General features: G+C 35.2%; 1 protein-coding gene and 1 non-coding gene across 2 annotated transcripts in view; one reads left to right on the plus strand and one right to left on the minus strand.

Moving 5' to 3' along the window:
- The window catches only part of CCHR7.PART0H3orf49 (chromosome chr7.part0 C3orf49 homolog), a 220,296-nt gene that overhangs the window by 150,265 nt on the left and 49,569 nt on the right, over positions 1-20,462 (plus strand). The gene's annotated exons all lie outside the window — the stretch shown is intronic.
- Positions 11,711-11,792, minus strand: TRNAS-AGA. The gene has a single exon. It is a non-coding gene; the product is annotated as a tRNA-Ser (tRNA).

Raw genomic sequence — 20,462 nt, forward strand, 5'->3', positions numbered from 1 at the left:
ATGATATTGTGTAGGATAGCACAGACTGTGATAATTCTGGAACAAGTACTGAGATCATACTGCAGAGCCCCTTGATATATCTAAGCACTGAAACCATGACTTCAACAGCCCAAACACATGCTCTATAGTATTTATTGTTTGAGCATGTGACTCATTATAGCAGTCCTCCATGAGTGTGTGTGTGCATTTCTGATGGGCATCATCAGCCATGTTTTGAGTGCATACCCTGCATCACCCAGTAAATGGCCTTGTTGGACAACACCTCAGGAAAATCTGTTTTAGAGCTGTGAAGTGTGCCAGATATGAGTGTTGTGGTAACTGCTGGAGCTGCCAGCACACACATGCAGGATGATTTCCCTAGTATTGCATATGACCTGGCAGTTAATGGAGTGGAACCCCTTTCTGTTGCTGTAGACCCTTCTCTGTTCCCTGGGTGGTGCTTTGATCTCAATGTGTGTGCAATCTATGCCACCCAAGACTTCAGAAAAGTGTGCTGTGGGGTAGAATTCCTGCATAGTTCTAGCTCTGTCCCCGGGAGTATGGGGGAAATATATATAGTCACTGGCATGCTATAACACAGAATTCAGGAAATGGTGTAGGATCCTGGATGCTGATGCATCTGACACCTCCAGAATGTACCCTGTGGTTCTCTGAAAGGTTCCTGTAGCTAAAATTCTAAGTGGTACATGTACTTTGGTCTCCACAGATATTGGTTCCCCTTGGTTTGCCCTTGGTCTCAGGTAAGGATGGTAGAGGTTGCAGAGGTCCTTGAGTTTATCTCTATCTACCCTGTAGTGCTCTACTATTTCTACATCATGCAAACCATGATAAGTTAAACAGGGTCTAAACACCCTTCTCCTCTTTGCTCGAGGTCTATCATCATCAGCGGCAGCATATACTTGAGCTTGTTGCATATACACATGCAGAACAGCACCAGCAGCCCCTAACATTCTTTCCCTCCAGTGTAGTTTCTGTGGCTGTATTCCAATAGGTTTTGAAGTACAAGGCAGAAGGCTACACCAGGTGTGCACAATTGCTTTATAGCTTGTTGAGTATCTCCACCATCTTGGATTTGTTGATTAGCATACAATTCAGCTGCTTATGCAATAATTAGCATGTCATGATGTATACTGTGTTTGTGTGGATCTACGTATTGTGTATAGATGCTTACTGAATACAGATCATCACACTATTGTGTACACATCGCAGCTTGATATGCACACTTTCAACAAGCAGTGTAGGGTTTACTGAATCCTGCCCATTGCTGAAGAACAGAATTTGTTTCTAAAACTAGAGAATGTTATTAAACATCAAGAACTTACATAAAAAGTAATACTTTTTTAGAGAACATGGCTGGGCAGCACACAACCAATTGGCAACAGAAGGAAACAAATAGGGTAGTCTTTCTTAAAAGTAACAGATCAACAAGAAGGTGTCCAGGCTTTGCATGAGACTTATCAGTCAAGCCATGAAAGTGGCAACAGAGATGGAACAAACAATGCTTTGGTTCAGAAACAAAATATTTATGTTGATGCTTTAATACCGGAGCAGAAGAGTTTGATCTCTTTAAAGGAGGAGTCCAAGGAAGCAAAAGAGAGTACAGAAGCAAAAGTTGCTAAATACGTGGAATAAATATGGGATAATAAATCTAGAGGAAGTGGTTTCTGAAAATATGGATGAAGCAGACTGCCCCAAAAATGAGCTGACAGAAGTGGGAAGAGTTGTGTATGGCTTTCAAGAAAGTTACCAAAGGATAATAGATAACTCTGAGCCATTGAAAATCTGTCAAACTAAAGTAGATGAAAAAAATGTTGCTTTGTTTAAAAACACTCTGAACTGAACAGCTGGAGAAATAAAACAGTAAGCTTAGAAGTTCCAAGCAAACTGATAAAACAAATAAAAGTAAGCATGTGTATTAAAACATTTAAAAAAAAATAATGCAACTACATCTGAGTATCATTTTGACTCTTTGTAGAAAGAGAATTGAAAAATAAAGAAATGCATGGTAATTATGAAAACAGAAGCAGTCCGATGAGCAATAGAAAAAAATAATACAAATCAAAAGGAAAAAAGCCTTTCTTACTAGAGCTGGAAAAGTTGAGAAAAGAGCAAAGTGAACTAGTGGTTGAACTTAAAAGACAAATGAGAAGTCAAGTGCAGATCCAAGTTGATTTTGCATGTTTTCAGAATGCTGAAGAAATATTGCAAACTGTTTTCAACATAAAAACAAGGCATAATATGCCAACTGAAAATTGAAAATGAGCTGTTAAAGGTACAACTCCAAGAGACTGTGAATGACATTAAAATCCCAGCCATACAATGATGAAATGGTCAAAGAGATCACTACCTAAAGCAAAAGCAAGTAACTCTGGCCCGGCTTATGCAACATAAGAAGAATAGAAACATGGTACATTTTTATGTGAAGTACTTAAAACGAGTTTTCTCTGATACAAAGTGAACAAGAAGCAACACTAAAGTGTAAGAGAAGTGATTTAAATGCACTGAGAACATATAGGATTGGAAGAAAATGTAAAATGAATGGGAGCTGCTTTAATTAATACGCCGCAGGGTGAGGAAAATGTTGTTAAAATGGAATGAACAGTATTATGATATACTTAAACTAACCACCAACTTTAAAAATTTGACCGCTGAATATAAAATTCAGTCCAAGGTTTACAAGAAGTCTCTGGACATAATAAAAGTTAATTTAAAAGAAGCACAATGCAAATTACATGTGCAAACAAATACTTCTTAAACAAACTTAATGCAGTAAAATCAAAACAAGAAAGAGGTCAGCATGAAAGACAAGACTCACAATGTTCAAAGGTTATTAATGATGAAATGATCCCCTGAGAAGCAAATTACATGTATGTGGGCAAGCAGAAAAACTGTAACAATAGCAAAAAAATCCAAGCACTGTAAGTGCTTCCCCAAAGAAAATGGTATACTAGAAAGGCAAACAATAGTTGTCCAAGCAAGAGAAACAGGAAGAAACTGGCTCTTTGCAGCTCAATGGAAGTTATTATTAACTATGTAGACTCAAATGTTGCAACTGCTGACAGTTTGGACGTTTGGCTAGGGATTCTACCAAATGGTATACTTATATGGAAAGTAATAGAAATAAACTATTTCAGTCTATGCATGATTCTGTGCAAAGTAATGTGGACAGCCTTTTCCAAGTAATGCATAACACTGTGAATAATGTTATTACTTCTGTATAACACATATAATAAAGGTGTAGGTTTATGCAAGAAAGGAATGTGTGGAAAGCAAGAATGTATAAAGGGAACTGTGAGTATGAGCAAATGGAACAATGTGTTAATATTGAAGGTAGGCAAACAGTGTCAGGAACCTATATAAGGGTTCAGGAATTAGACAGCATCTGGAGCTACAGAGCATCTGGAACAGTCCAGATCTAGAGGATGAAACAAATATTAACTCATCAGATTGTTTGTAGAGCCACTGAAAGTCTATAATAGACCAGATCTAGCAAATGATTAGTAAAACCTATAAGAAAAAATTAGCCAAGCTAGAGCTTTCACTGTGTGATACCTTAAACTTCCTGTAATAGAGGCCAATGGGATATATGCAAATGACCCCTTAAGGACATCAAATGTTTTAGCTATATAATTTCTGTATGTCCGTGACTTTTTCATTTATCCTTTTTAAGTCTTTATGGACAGATTCAGGTCAACAAAGCCAAATCCAACAAGCTGTGGATATGCATGTTTTGGCCTTCTTATGACCTCGTCAGCACAGCATAAGTGTACTGTTTGGCTATACTCTAGATGTAGAAAATGAAACAAATACAAGGACATCTCCTCACCAATAACTTACTCTTTCCAACTCAGCATGGGGTTTGCCCAGAATATATCACTGGGGCTACTTTATTATCCTTCCTGGGCACTGCAAGGAAACAAAGAAATAAAGGACGAATAGCTGCTTCTTACCTTTCTTTCTTTCTCAAATTAGCCAAAGTATTTGATGCAGTTTCATCTTCAATTACTGCTAGTAAGGCTTACTAAAATGGATCTTACAGAGCAAACATTATCCTGTTTTAAAAACTACTAAGGTAATGCATCCTAGTTGGCATATTGGCAAGATAATTTTTCTCAATCAGTCTCAACCAAGGTTCCTCACACATCCATTTTCGTTCCCTGTTGTTTAATGTTCATCAACGACATGCATAAAGTAGTTAAAATGGCTGCATAGTACAAAATATTGATGACTTAACTCTTATTTTTCTGGCTAAAATCATACATCAGCTTCAGAAACTTAGACAAGAAACTTTACAAACAACTGAACAAAGGGTAACAAATACAAACCTTCTATTAAATGTGAGTAAAACTCAACCTCTTCTCATCAGTCCACATCCCAGCCACTCAAAAACCTCCTTCATTCACATCACAGCACAACAATATATTACAGTGCAGCAGGTATGACATGGCTGCCTGAAAGGCCTGTGCTTTCCTTGTATGACACACCCTCTAGTACAGTGATGGTGAACCTATGACACACGTGTCAAAGGTGATACACACCATGACGTTTTGTGTGGCACTCCAGCGATCACCAACACCCGAGTTACGAAAGACACCGCTTTTGCATTTGTTGCTCGCATGAAGTGCACTGAATTATTTTGTGCCGGGAGCTTTTGACACACCAAACCCAAAAGGTTCGCCATCACTGCTCTAGTATAAGCCACTATTATCATCCCTTGTATATGCATCTGTCTATGCATATACCGTATTACTTGCCCCACCTCCCCACAGTTATAAGCGCATAACATCCCATCAGCAGTAGAATGATTATGACCTATATAATGGTGGACATGGCAACTGTTGGCTTCAAGGGTCAATGTTCATGTTTTCACCTTGAGGGTACAGTTTTTTTTTTTACCAGTATAACTACTGCAGAGCAACATGGTTGGTAAATAAATAAAGTAAGAGATAAGACTTAAGGGTGTTATATATCCAATTTTCTGACAGCCATTATCTCAGTCAATGGCAGAATACCATCACTGAGCATCCTGCTGACATAGCACATAGGATGTTCTTCCCTGTCAACTATTTAAGAAAAAAAATGCACCTATGCCTACAGCTGAAGCATCTTTAAACACAACAAACTATTTACATTAATCTGTATCTATTAAGAGTGTGGCAGAGCAGATCATATTCTGTAGTCATTGAAAGATCTGGTCAGCTACAGCTGTCCATGTAATATTCAAGGTGATTTTCCCCTTGGTTAGGCCAGTTAGGAGGCACACAACTGTAGACATTTAGAATACGCTTCTTATAGTAGTTAACCAAAGACAGCAAAGCTTTAACTTGTTTTTTGATAGTGGGTGTGGGCTGGTTTTTGAATCTTCTATCATCTCAGCCTGGGGTTTTACTAGACCTCTACAAATGACATACCACAAATAGTAGGTTTCTACCACACCTAATTTGCACTTAGTTGGTTTAGTGGTTAGTCCAGCTTAGTGTAGGGAACTCAAGATATCTTGAACTTTCAAAAGATGGCTTTTCCACTACATTTTTTTACAAAGAAAAATAAATACCTAAAAAGTGCCCCTACGATAGCAGTAAGAGTGGTGGCCTAGGTAGACATCTAGTTGGCCTGTTCCTAAGGCTGACAATGAAAATGATAACAAGATTCCAGGGATTACTGGGATTGGCCTACTGATGTAAGTCAGACTTGAAACCTAAGACAACCAAGTGGTTTCACAAAAGTCATGCTATTTCAAAACTCCCCTGCTATCTTGCTATAACTAAAGCTGTAAAAATATGCATTCTTTATGGTTTCAAATCCTTTTTCAGTTTATGCGAAGCTCAGATATCAGTATTAAGGTCCACTGTAGCATGTGACTGCTGAAGTTTGATTTTAGAAAAAAAAAAGCAAGAGTGCTATGGACAAACCACTGATTTGACTAATAATTATCTAAACATCTATATTAAATGTTTTAAGCACCCTAAGAATGTTATCATTTCTACATCTGCACAGAGAATATGACAAAATTGTTAAAATATAGTGTCATGTTCTCATGTTTTATTGACAATTTTTTTTAATTTATTTTATAAATGAATTAGGATCAGGTGCTATTTTCAGTGATGGCCTGGTAATGGTCATAATAAAAGGGAAAGAAAACATAAGAAAGTGTGCAGGTACTAGTAAAGTAGCACACAGGAAAAAGCAAAAATAATACCAGAGTACATCACATCAGTAACGAAGTACATCATATACAAATTTATAGTTTACCACTTAACAAAACATCTCATAACTTACTGTGGTTGTAATAAAATTTTACCCTCAGGCAGAAGCACAGTCAATGATCATTAAGACACATTTTCAGCATTATACTTAAATTATCATTGCATTTTACTTCACTAAGAATGTGAGACTTTGGCCTATAAACAGATTCTCCAATGCCTGGGAGCCATTTGATGTTGGTAGGGAGATAATTCCACATCAGCAGAAAAGGTAATGGTACTGCATTCCAGGAACTGCTGTAAAACATTAACAGATAAAAGTGAGATGTAGAAAAGTAAAAAAAGGGAATTTTGTGAGGTTACTGAAATGCAGTGCCCTGGCTGAGGAGGAGCAGTGGGTTTGAGAGTTTGTAAATCAGTGTGAATGTTGTGACAGTTGCTCATCAAACAATATAGCACACCTATCTTGTCAAGGGTAAGGTAGCACTATTCTCTTTTGTGTAAATTAACCATAAATCTGCAGCGTGTTTATTACTGTTTTCAGTTTGGGAGTGGTACTAGTTAAATTCTTTACAATGGCAGACACTCACTCCTTAACCATGCTTAACTCTGACACTTGTAGAAGCTAGTAAGGAGAGCAAGAATTTTATTGAGGACTTTGTGTATATGGTTAGACAATGACAATGATGGATCAAGCCAGACTCCTAAGTACTTCAAATGCTTGACTGTTTCAGTGGTTCCATCATCAGAGGCAGAAATGACCCAGCTTGAAGGAACCAGACTACACCTCTTGGTGGTGCCAAAGATGAGAATATCTTTTTAACTGTTAATTAAATTAAACTAGTTTAACCAGCTGAAGATATCTGAGTAAGAGATAATGCTTTTATAATTGTCTGATTGAGTAGAGAACAATATAGTGAGAGCATTGGCCAATAATATGAAATGTCAAGGGGCAGAAGGACATGATGTTGATGAATATAGTATGCATAGGGGGCCAGAACTAAGACTTTACAAACTCTAATTATAACAGATTATGGATGACACCGTGATTGGCCCACCTGATCTCTAGAATACTGTTTGTCTAAACAGCTGGCAAAGCATCACAGGGTTTTGTTTTAAGCTATGTAGTATTAGTTTTGGTTACAAGCCTTTGGTAGAAAACAGAAATAAATACTTTTTTAAGGTGTATAAAAATATACTACTTTGACATGTTTTTGAAGATTGGATTGGCTACTACAACTAGTTGAAGGCATGTTATATTCTTTCCAAAATCAAAGTTTGTGTTCACCGAAGAGACAATAGTTTTTCAGGTGATCTTTAAAACTGATTAAACTTGGTCTTTTCGACCACATTTGAAAGACAGTATAAAAGAGAAATTGGTTTGTAAGAAGCAGGCTTGTTTAGTAGTCACTGATGATAGATGAAATTACTCTAGATGTCTTCCAGTGGTTGGATATGTAACCAGATGTCAGTGTGATATTAATTATGTACTTTAGAAGGCTTGTTATAGAAGTGTGGCAGATTTTGTCAGCTCTGCAGCATATAGATTCGTGTTTGACTATGTCCAAATGGCCGAGGTTCAGTGAATGATCTAGGCACTTGAAGGGCCAATCAGGGAGGGATAAGAGTGAGCAAGCATTGCCAAATCACTCACTTGAGAAGTATTGGCAGAGTCCTTCCATAAGAACTCCACCTATCAGAGGGCCTAAGATTTCAGCACTTGCATTAAGGACTCTGAGGAGTGTGGCTTTGCCAGGAAGTACACGTATACTCCAGTTGGATTTGCCACTGCATAGAAGCACACACCCCATTGAACACAGAGTAGTGGGAATTGCACTGGCCAATAAAGACAGATGTTAGGAGCATTCAAAAACTCTCCTTGGAAGAAAGCCATGATCCATGGCTCTCAACTCCTTCCGGTGTCTGCATATACCAGGGGTTATGAAAAACAAGTGGACTAGTAGGAGATAACTTGAAGGTCATAAGTAAATGAGAGACAAAAAGATTTTTTAGAAAGTATCAGGCTTTAATGAATTCTGGGAAAAGCCCATCTGAGCGTCCCTTCCATAACCAGATACACTTTTTAGCTACTGATTTGCCTCAGAAGTTGTGACAAAACAAAAAACAGGGACTAAAGTCAGGCTAAACAATGTGGAAGTGGTGTGGTCTGACTGTATATAGAAAACATGGCAAAAGTATTTACAGACAAAGAAAAAAAATTATGTAAACTTCAAGCACATCAGCAAATTGTGTAAGTTGTTAACCGTTTGGGTGAAAGTAATGTCTGGGCTGATTTTTTTCTGTCCCTGTCAGGTTGTTATTTCTAGCTAAATACCTTTTTGGGGGTTCCTAATCCATATGGACTGTCTTTGTTTCAGGAGAGTTGCTTTGGCTTTGTTTTGGTAACCTTTTGTAGTCATTCCATAAAAAGAAACTTTCCAAATAGGCAGATTGGTTATTTGATATCCTAAATGTAGCCTGGGCATTTCATGTTAATATCTGAAATACAATAGATTTATAAGAACTCATGTTAAATTAATCTAATACAGTGCCCCTTCCACTGTAGCTCTAATGCTTTTACCTTGTTTTGGATTCATAAGCAGTGCATGTTTGTTTATGTGATATTACATTTTTTGTACTTGGACCTGTGTCTGTTTCTTGCTTCTCTTAGCAAGCTTTTGTATTATTTCTGCAGTCATACCTTTATCTGCTGCTTACTTTTCTTAGCAAGATATCAGTGTTATGACCATTTAGGACAATATATCTTAACTTGGTGACCTCTGGTTATGAATCTTAACTCGACAACTTCAGGGTATTTAGAGTAGTAATCAACATATATAAGATAACTGACCATTTTTTAATTGAAATAAATCAGAATCAGCTTTATCCCATAGAATCTCTGGAATTTCATGAGATATTGCTACATCTTGGTAGTTTTTTAATGATACATATTACATATTTGATGGTTATTTTCCATCAGTTCAGTCTCTCTGCATATTCCTAGCTAAAACAGAATGCTACATGCCCGTCATTTACACTTAATTCGTAAGTGCGCTTCATGGATTCTCTTTAGTATGAGATTACATAGCTGGTCTACCACAGACAGCCTATTGAATTTGAACATCAGTCATTGTGATTCATAAATTTTGTCTTGATAAGTGTATTAAATTTGAATTTTTAAGGACCTATTTTCTTGAAGACTAGACAACCTGCCAGTAGTATATTTTTTGAGGATTATCAAGTCTAGTACATAAATCAACACAGTGCTGAAAACAATAAAATGTAGTATTTGAATTAATTTTCCTGTCGTGTTTTGCAATCCAATATTACAGCATACCACACTTTATTTCTGAGCCACCACAATCTGTATTGCTACATGCAAATCACTGAAAGCCTGAGTATGTGAATTATTGCTTCTGTGGCTATACAAATCATTGTCTTTAACATTGTAAATCACTGTCTCTAACTGTAGTTCACCTTTCATTAAACTGTGAATTAATTTAGTCATTCCCAACGGTTCACATGCAGACCTTCCCAACTTTTTGGTTTGCTGAGCTGACAATGCTTAAAACAATAATTTCCACTTTTTGTTTTAGCACACACACACCAAAACGTAATCTAGCCCAGTGGTATCAGTTTGTGTCTAGAATGACTCAGTAATGAAGCACTTAACTCTCAACAATCTAATTCTCACGTTCAGTTTTTGAATGCATTCCCAGTAATGATGTTAATTTCACCCACAGTATCTATCTTGAATAAGCAAAGTATATAATTTGTATGTAACCTTTCAGTGCAATTACTTTTGCTCTGAATAAACTGTTGAGTTGCTGAGTTTGTTGAAGAAACTTTGCACACATTTCAATTGCATTCATAAGCAGGATATTTTCTCCATTATGTGAGTCAATTCTGAAATTAGGCACATTAAAGGTTGCATATGCATTAGCTTTGTTGGCATCAATTACTTACAAAACAGTTTTCTGAACTTTTTCTTTGACTCACATACATGAGAAAATGGTTTGGAAGTCATCACTTCCTACACTCTCTACTGAGAGCTTGACATAGCTTTTTGGCATACTGATAACCACACCTTAAACAAAATGATGCTTGCTGAGCTGTAAGGTTCACCGTTTTAAGTATGTCAACTGTGTCATTAGTCTCATGCCTAACTTGAGGATTTTGTTTTGTTACCAATCTGTAAACAGTTCTCACGTTATGCTTTGTAAAGCCCCATATCAGGGACACTTTCCAGATTGTGGCCATACTGACTTAGAAACTTAACAAGACGAAGAGAAGTTGAACTAGCAAACAGTTCCTGAAGTACAGTGCATCTGTAACTGTAATGACTGCTTTTATTTACTGACTATAATCCACCACTTTTTCCTCATGAAGTCATAGATTTGAAGAGGATCAAATCAAAATTTTTAGCCAGAATCAGAGACATTCTGAGAATCAGGGCCACATGAGAGGTATGCACAATACTAGTCTGTCTATTACCAGCAGACTTTAGTGTCATTTTAGTTTTATGTACATCTAATGCTTCTGACAGCTCTTTCATTTGAATACTGGGTATAACTCTGTTCATGGCTTTTTCCAGTATCAGATCATGTTCTGACAAATATTTACTTTTAACTTTGTTGTTTATGTCACACATAGTTCTGTGCCCTTTCAGTGAACCATACACTTCACCAAATTCATTATTTAGTTCTGTGTCTTAATTTTGTCACATATGCATCAGTATGTTATTGTGAGTCCTTATTTCTAGTGAAAAATAAATTACAAATATATGAAAAGTTTTATATCCAAAGTATTGTTGGAACTGGTCTTCAATACCAGCTAAATCAGAATTCTTCTTCTGTTAGTAAGATCAAATGTATTAAATATCTGAATTGCATCATTCCCTGACAGATGAAGAAAATCTGCATCTTGGACTTCCTTGCACATTTCAGACAAACTTGGTGTGTTAAGATTAAACTTCTGTATCAAGTGCTTCCAACTTTCTGTCAAGTTATCTTGAAGAACCAAATATGCCATCAGTTTTAGTGGTAGAATGGAAACCATTATAAATATTCTGTAGCTGTTAATTAAAAGGACATGATAGTGATTTTAAAAAGTCCAGGTTGCTCTCTGTCATCTCAAATTTGATATTTTCAACTTCCGCATCCAATTAATGGCTTTTCAGTTGTATTTGTTTTCACTGTGTTGCTTTAAACTCACTCTTGATTTGTTTCATTGACTTTTATCATTATTATTTGGTAGTAGTAACTATGGTGTTTTCCTGTATTAGAGCTTACAATGATGTTTTGTTGCATTAGGGTTAATGGTAAAATGACGGCACCTTATTTCACTTTGTTACTTACTCAATTTCATAGGTTAGTACTAAGCTAACTGCCCTTGCGAGCCATTTTAAGCCTAGCCAATTATCTGTTGTGAGACTCAAACCCTGCACTTTGTGTTTGTAAGGCAAACACCTTAACCATTAGGCCACCCTCCCAACCCCAAAACACCACTGTAATCAACAGGATTCGAACCTGTGCGGGGAAACCCCAATGGATTTCTAGTCCATCGCCTTAACCACTCAGCCACGATTGCCACACCCTTTCTCCTTTTTGTCTTGGGCATGCTTACAATGAAACTGCCATTAATAGTTTAGTAAATTCATTCCTCGTATGCAACATTACTGCAGTTTTTAAACCTCAATAATACTCAATTATAACTATAAAAATGGAGTTTCTGTGGTACAGAATGTGATATTACAACTATAAAAATGGAGTTTTTATGGCATAAGCTTTGATTCCCTTAGCCCTCATTTGTCTACTGTGTAACCTTAAGCAGATGAAAGCTTGAGGTTGCTCTTCCAGTGAGTAAAAACTGAGTAAACAGGGCAAGAGTGGTGAAATAAGAAGAAAGGTAGTAGATTAAATAAGACAAAGTTGGGTTAAAAACACAGGGGAGGAACTAGATGATAAAAGACGCGGGATATTTATATGACCTACAAAGACATTCTACAAAATCTGTGTTATTTAGAATGCTTGCCTGAAGATATTTTCTATACTATGGCTATATTACAAAGGGTGCTTCCTCAGGCAGATCCTATATGCTGGAGATGAGACTCTATACATGGGACATGAGAGCACATTTTTGTCTTGCCAGAGGTGGAATGTGGAATACATGTAGTCTAGAGTTGCAGCAATGAATATGAGAAGTGCTTGACAAGGTAGTAAGGCTTACTAAGCCACTTATGTTTCTAGGACATGGCTCTAATACACTTGACACAAAATGAAAAGAAATTATTGAACTTAGTAAAAGTAGCTATGAAAAAAATAAAGAGGAAAGAAAATTAAAATCTGCAATGACTACTGGTGATAATTATGGTAGATGAACTAAAAAAAGATAGCTCTATAGCATAGAGCAAGATGAAGCCCTGACTATGACCTATATGATCCAGGTTTGAATAGCACCTCAGGTGCTGAAAAAGCCAGGTGCAGAGGAGGGGGGATGGAAATAAGCAGTAGATGATGGTTTTCCCATGGTATTTCTGATCAATGTATCATCAATGTGCAAGCAAAGGCTTGCAAGTTACCAAACTGGCCATATGTGGAGACCTGGGCTTAGTACTCCCAAACTATTGACAGTAGGCTCATTATGTGTGGGGAGAAGCATGCAGTCAGACAGGGAGGCATAGAATGCAGGATGCTCTGTGATGCAGGTGCCTCATTAGAAACACCCCCATTGCCTGGATGTTGTTAAGGGTACTAACGTCCCTCACTGCTGCCTGTAAACTAGCTCCTCCAGTCAGCTGCTTTCCTCAAAATGGGGATATCAAATATAAGACATATTTTTGATATATCTTTGCATTAGATAGCTGCCTTGGCATATGTATAATAAATCATTGTGATATAATACTGTGAGACAAAGAACAAATGTTAATAATCATGATAATGTTTGGCTCTGTGTAACTATTAATGAGTAGTTTCAGTGGGTCTATATTAAATAGTCGCCTGCTTAGGTTGTCAAACTCCCAAACGTCTACACCTAAACATCGGCAACTTAAAATCGTGAACGGCCGTTTCCACACAGGGAAACAAGTCATTTGGCCGTTACATGGATTTTGCCTTGTTTACAATGTAGAGCAATCTCGGAGTTGGTATAGTTAGGGGGGTTGTGGGGGCCACAGCCTCCCACATCAGGGGGTAGGGGGCAAATCCCCCCACTTAATTTCTGTTTAAATTTTTTTTTGTCACTTTGGCCAATGGCATTGTTTCCCTGTGTAGAAACTGCTGTTCTTAATTTTAAGTTGTCGTTTAGGTGTCAACATTTAGGTGTTCAACATCCTAAGTGGTTGATGATATAATATAGACCTGTTTCAGCTAACCCAGGAGTGGACACTTTAACAAGGACTGTATATATAAAAATACTGGGTTGACAACCCAGAATGTAAGCAACAACAGAAGAGAGAGTAGAATGGAGTGTCTGCTTCCTGAAAACATCAGCAGGATGACACCTTCCAGTTGAATGAATAATGATGGTTTAATGCAGGACAAAGTAAAATGTCCAAGGTGAAGAATCAAGCTGAGAATTTGTGAATTCCTTTACTGTTTTTAAGAGCTTCTTGTGTTTATGTTGCATTTCAAGTTTTTGTTAGAAGTCTGTCATTTTCAGGAAGATATGTGCCATTAATATTTGAGTGGGTTATGTAAGGGAAAACAATTTTGAATGTGAAATTGCATCTACGTCAAAGCTGAAATCATGTTTGATTGTATTTGTCTATAAGATATAATAGTGGTGCATCAGGCCACTATTTGTTTTTTTTTTTTCAAGTGAAAGTTACAGCTCGTATCAGAGCATGAATGAACATGTATATGCTGAAGCTGAGATGTAAGTAAAAGAAAGCTTGCTAAAAAAATTACAGCAATCTGCCAGGATTGATAACAAAGTTAATTAATCCAGGTGCCTTCTGACAAACTAAGAAAGGGAACTTAGATGCAGAACAGGTCTGAACAGAAGTGGCAAACAATAAAAGACACACGAATTTCTATTGACTACAGAGAATACAGCAAGAAGTATGCTTTACATTTTATATATATATATATATATATATATATATATATATATATATATATATATATATATATATATATATATATATATATAAAAATATATATATATATATATATACACTTTATAAATGTGCTTAATGATATGATGTTGGTATATTCTTAATTTGCATAATAGTTACTACAGCTTGTGTGCTATTAGCACATGCTCCACTATTTGTATTTATTTGCATGCTATATTGCCTGGCTTCACTCATGACTGGAAATAATTCTAAAGGATAGGTACATCTGCAATTCACCAAATAAAATAAATAAATGAAGTTACACTTAAATAGTTTTTTTGTGCGTCAGATTCGGTTTGATTAATTAAACATAACTCTATAGTGGAGTGGTTAGTTTTATTCCACTCTTTGAGTAATCCATTCTTGAGTGTACAAAGAAAAGACAAAGAGAAAAAACAGTGTTTTTAGATAGGCATCTGTTATGTGAAAACTACTGCATAAAATATGTTACTGGGTTGCATTCAGAAAAAAAAATCTGAATGACCTCTACTCTTACTCCCTGTTGTGGTACAAAGTGGTGTAATACCGGTCTCTACAACAAATTACAGGTTAACATTGATATTTGTCTACTGTTCTTCTAAAATACCAGGCACAGTTATATGAATTTTGTAGCACCATATACCATGGCTTTTGTTCAGTGGTGAGTGCCAGATTATATATTACAGTTGTAATAAAACATATTAAGATGTATAATCAGTTAATTTGTACAAGCTTACCAAGCTGTAAAATGACATTGACAAACATATGTTTTATGTATCTTACCCATCCAAGTCACGGCAACACTTCGCAATATTTAAAAAGAAAAAGAAGAGGAAATCCCTAGAAGAGAGCATCCGCCATTCTGTTTTAACAACAGAAACTCTTCAAACACAAGTAAGTCAGTGTGTCATTGTAGTTAACTATAATCAAAATTCAGTTTTGTGTTTTCTTTAAGTTTCTGTATTTGTCTAACACTTACTTTCATTCAAAATGCAGCAAAACACTGGGAATATGCAAACACCATACAAAATCTAGTCCAATTTAATTATTGTATAACTTCAGTGTCTATTTATATTATTTATTTACCCATCCATACTAGAAGTGTTTATTATTATTTGTATGTCATTGCTATTAAACTTTTTTGGATGGATGGGGTGGATTTAGAAAATATATCAATTGGAGTAGGTGAGGATAGAATATATATAGTGAACTGCATAATATGAAGAAATTGCATCTCTAAGATGTCTATTTTTACAAAACCTTACTTGCAATTACCTTTTTTAACACAAATAATTTTTATCATTTTCCAGCTGACAGTGGTTAATCCACCTTCTCACTAGACATAATCTTTAAGCCATCATCTTGCAATCTATCTCATATACAAGTAATCATATGACTACTTTGGTGTTTCTCTTGCTGAAGCTTTCTAGGAGCAGACCCTCCATTTTCCTTTCACTTCCTACTTCAAATTATAAATGGTAAAAAATAAAAAGAATAGTCTGTTTCATTATGCAATATATTCATGGTAAAACTTAAGAACAATAATCTATTCATTCTTCAACATATGCACATGTGAACATATTCTCCTTACTGAGCTGAAAGCATTCCTCTTATCCTCTTACATCTTAATCTCCTCTTTTTCTATTATATAATAAAGCATCCCTTCCTTATTCATAACCTTAAGCAATTTTCACCCTAGCTTTAGCCGAGACTATACCCCTACTCCTTTCATATAATCTTATCCTGTTCTGTTACTCACTTCATCCTTTAATAATATCATTCACTCATGTAGAGTCTCTCTGCTACCACTTCTATCACTTAAGTCAACTGGAACTGTATCCCTTTAACTATTATCACACCTCTTCACAGCATATAACCTTAAACTAGTGATTGCCTTCTATTTTCCTACTTACCTCTGTTAATCATCAGGCAATCTAATGCCTGGATGTTTGACTATACTAACTTGTGCTGAAATCAACTACATTGTCTCATCCACTACTCCTGCTTAGAAACACCAGTAAGTCCATCACCTTTCTCGCCAACCCCTCATTTCAGTAATATCATCACGACTGATATTGTGTAGGTACAGTGTATTCAAACTTCACAACTTACATTATTTAACTTATTAAGAGTTTTTCTCTCATCTTTACCTTTTTGTCATAACAATAAGATGACATCTCATACCTTTACGTAGTCTCCAAGGCCCCTTGTAGGTACCTATTCATCAGGATTCAACCCACACAATTACTCAGAGTAACAAACTGCATCATTTTCATTTTTTCAAAATATCATTAAAATATCACATTTTTTGTGACAGCCAACCTGCCCCATGCCCCTGGCTCTATCTATCAGTTGACCAAGTTTATTCATTTAGTAATCAGTCACTTTATTTGCTTGTTGTATAGAAGACTAATTGAATTTAAATTATACTTTAAACCTTACATAGCCTTCCATCTTTGTCTAAAATATAAAGCAGCTCAGTTCCAGTGGAATGAGGAATTTTAGGACTCAAACATCAATTTATTTGACCTGGTGGCAGCTCAGGTAGTTGTAAAAGATCTCATGGCAGTTAGTGTAAAGCGTAAGGATCCTTTATTTAATAAATCTTAAATAGTTACAATATAAACTGAATGAATAAGGCAATATTTCATTATTTACAATATTATACACAAACTATTTATACTTATCTCATATTCCCTTTTTTACATTCAAAATACATTTATATCTGACCCCCCCACTCAAATTTCCATAACCAAAATCTTTTTTTTTTTTTTAACATTGATGATAAATTCCATTTAGCATCATACATAATTTGTTTCACACTTTGGTTCCAAATTATCCACATAACATTAAATATATCAACCTTTTCAATAAACATTTTATCTTTATAAATACATTCAATCATATCCATGTTAATATTTTGTATCCATTAATTTTGTCTAAATAATAATTCTCATCTAACTTAGTCCATAGTGTATGAATTATTTTACATTTCAAAATAACATGTCCTGTAGTTTCTTCTTTATGACAGTAAATACATATTATTTCACTTTTTTATATGACATGTTTGCTTTGACTGGTAATGTCCTTATCTCCAGACTCCACAAAAAAATCATGACATTCTACTCACTTTTTAAACCTCTTGCTTTTATAGCTTTGATTTTCCCTTTCTCCAATTCTTTCCATGGGTATACATAAAAATATTTCGCCATTACTTTTTTATACCACGTTTTTCTTTTATCTTTTTAATTTTCTATACTTATTTTTCACATTGCAGTTTTCTCTTCATATGCTTTTATTTCTTCATTGATATATTCTTTTATAACTTTTCATCATATACCATATTTTTATATTTGTTTTCCAATAATAAACTTATTAAATTATTTTTTTTTGTTTAACCATTTCAGTATTTTGTATAGATGCAATGAAACTACAAATACCACTGGATTTATAAGACCTAAACCACCATCCTGTTGTGTTACATATAGCACACACCACTCTTAACAAGATAAAGATGAGATCCCCATATAAAGGAAAAGAGAGCATTAATAATATCTTTTTCAATTGACAATGGCATACTAAACATATATATGAAATACTTCCTAATACAACAGAGTTAAGCAAATAAACTTTTTAATTGAAAGAAATTTTAAAAGACCTCCAAAAATAACACATATTTATTTTTTATAATGTTTTCCCATTGCAGTAATATAACATCTTGTTTTCCAAATGTCAAACCTAATAACTTTATTTCTTGATAGCTGAATTCAGTACCTTTAAAGCTACTTTCATGCCTTAAACCTTTATTTTTTTCTATGTTCAAACACAAACAAATTTTATCTAAACACAAATTCAACTTGCTTATAGTTTCTTCCATTCCATTCAAATGCTTAGTAACTAGAATGATGTCATCTGCATATGACAACATTTTAGGTATATCAATGCCTTCCTTTATTCTTTATCTAACATTACCATCTACTGAATTAATATAACTAGTTATTACATTCATTTCTAGTGAAAATATGTTGTTGTTGTTGTGGCTTTTGGCTTATCCCGGTTAGGGGTTGCCACAGCAGAACTCCGGTCTGCTAATGTTTGGTAGTGGATTTTTACGTGCCGAGTTACCAGCCCTGATGCACAACCTTCAACGAAGGCATGCTCATTCATGCATGCCTCCACACAGAAGACGCTCTAGCTGAGAATCGAATGGGACAACGTCTTGCTGTGAGGCGACAACACTACCGCAGCACCACTATAATATAATGTTACTAAAAGGACTTCCTTGCCTTATACCTCTATTAATATTTATGTCTTCACTCAGTCATCCATTAATCAAAACTTTAATTTTGTTCAGTATGTATGCTGTAACACACACATTTCTTATTTTCATGCTTAAATTATAAACTTTAAATATATACCCCATAGCATATTATGCTGAATAGTGTCAACAGCTTTGCTTAGAGATCCTACCATAATTAAAGTATTTTCTTGTCTATTTAGTATGTCATCTACAATTTCTCTAAAAATCATTCATAATTCTTAGCATCATTTTCCTTTAACACTATATATTGAATCTAGCAGAATATTCTTAAGTTTTGAAATCACTCTTTTCTGTAGTATTTTCATTAAGATTTTATAATCAGAATTATTAAAAAATAGGCTTCCAATTTCTTATATCTTTTCTGTCACCTTTTTTCCATACAAATGTAAAAATTCCATCATTCATTAAACCACTCTTTTAATACTTCTAAGAAATACATATTTTGACTTACTGTCATGTTCTTATACATTTGATATTCTAAGCTATCTGGACACACTGCTGTATGTATATTTACTGTCTTAATACTATATCCACTTCTAATCTTATATTTTTCCAAATCTATGTTTTCTTAAACACAAAAAGTTCTTAATTTCCATGATATAGTTTGTTCTTTTGTTCTTTAAATAAATGTTTTATATACATTCTACAACAATACACATTATATCTCTTTGGTCTTTCAGTACTATCCCATTCTTACTCTGTTAATTCTCTCATTATACTTTCTTCCTTAACTTGTGTCTTTCGGCTTTTCCCGGTTAGGGGTCGCCACAGCGGAACTCTGGTCCACTAATGATTGGCAGTTGATTTTTATGTGCCGAGTTGCCAGCCCTGACGCACAACCTTCAACGAATGTACGCCCATTCATGCATGTCTCCATGCAGAAGACGCTCTAGCTGAGAATCGAACAGGACAGCGTCTTACTGAGAGGCAACAACGCTACTGCAGCACCACCACCATGGACTATTTTATTTAAATAAGGCAGTATCTCTTCTTTTCATTGTAGGAAATATCTTTGTTTACACAACAGATTTTTTTATTTTTTCTTGATTCATTGCATATAACTCTTGTTCTTTCTTAAAATAGTCATTTTCATTCCTTTACCTTGTTTAAGAAGTTCTTCACTTAATTTAACTCGTTTCCACTTCCTTTCTCTTTTTTAAATCGCCATCCTTGATAACATTTTTGATATTTTTAAAAGACATCCATCATTCAGATCAATGTTTATAGAACTGATGCATACTTACGTAATCTTACCATAATTCTAACTTTCTTTTTTCACCCTCACCTACCCACTCTACTTCATTAATTATTTTTAGACCTTTTCCTATCTTAACATTACTAACTTTGTCTCTGAATTCTATCCAGATAGCTTTATGGACTGAAAAATGTGTCTCTAATGTATCTTCATTTTTTATTATCTCAGAAAATGTTTTTTTCTTTCTATTTATATATTCTTAAGCAGATAGGTAAAAACACCTTTATTATTTTTTTATTATATTCATGACCCTTAGATTGATTCAGATCATCTCTCCATTTACATTAATAACTGTCTACAAAGCAAAAATATAGTTGTATACTGGGTTACACTTAAATGACCTTTAATTATATAATATATTATGTTCACACCATGGGCCAGATTCACGAAGGCTTGCACGGAGACTAAGACTACAGTAAGACTCCATGCAGCCAACATGTCTGCCGAGTTATCCAGGAACAGCCGGCAGGGGCGTGCAAGAGAGTTCCTAAAACGACTCTTGCACGGACAGGGTTAGTTTATGCAAATTACCTCATTTGCTGCTGAAAGCTATGCAAATTAGGTAAATTTGTGATCCAGGAAACACTA

This window comes from Protopterus annectens, chromosome 7.part0 (assembly GCF_019279795.1).
Source record: "Protopterus annectens isolate FY-2018-M chromosome 7.part0, PAN1.0, whole genome shotgun sequence".
In the NCBI taxonomy this organism is placed as follows: domain Eukaryota; kingdom Metazoa; phylum Chordata; order Ceratodontiformes; family Protopteridae; genus Protopterus; species Protopterus annectens.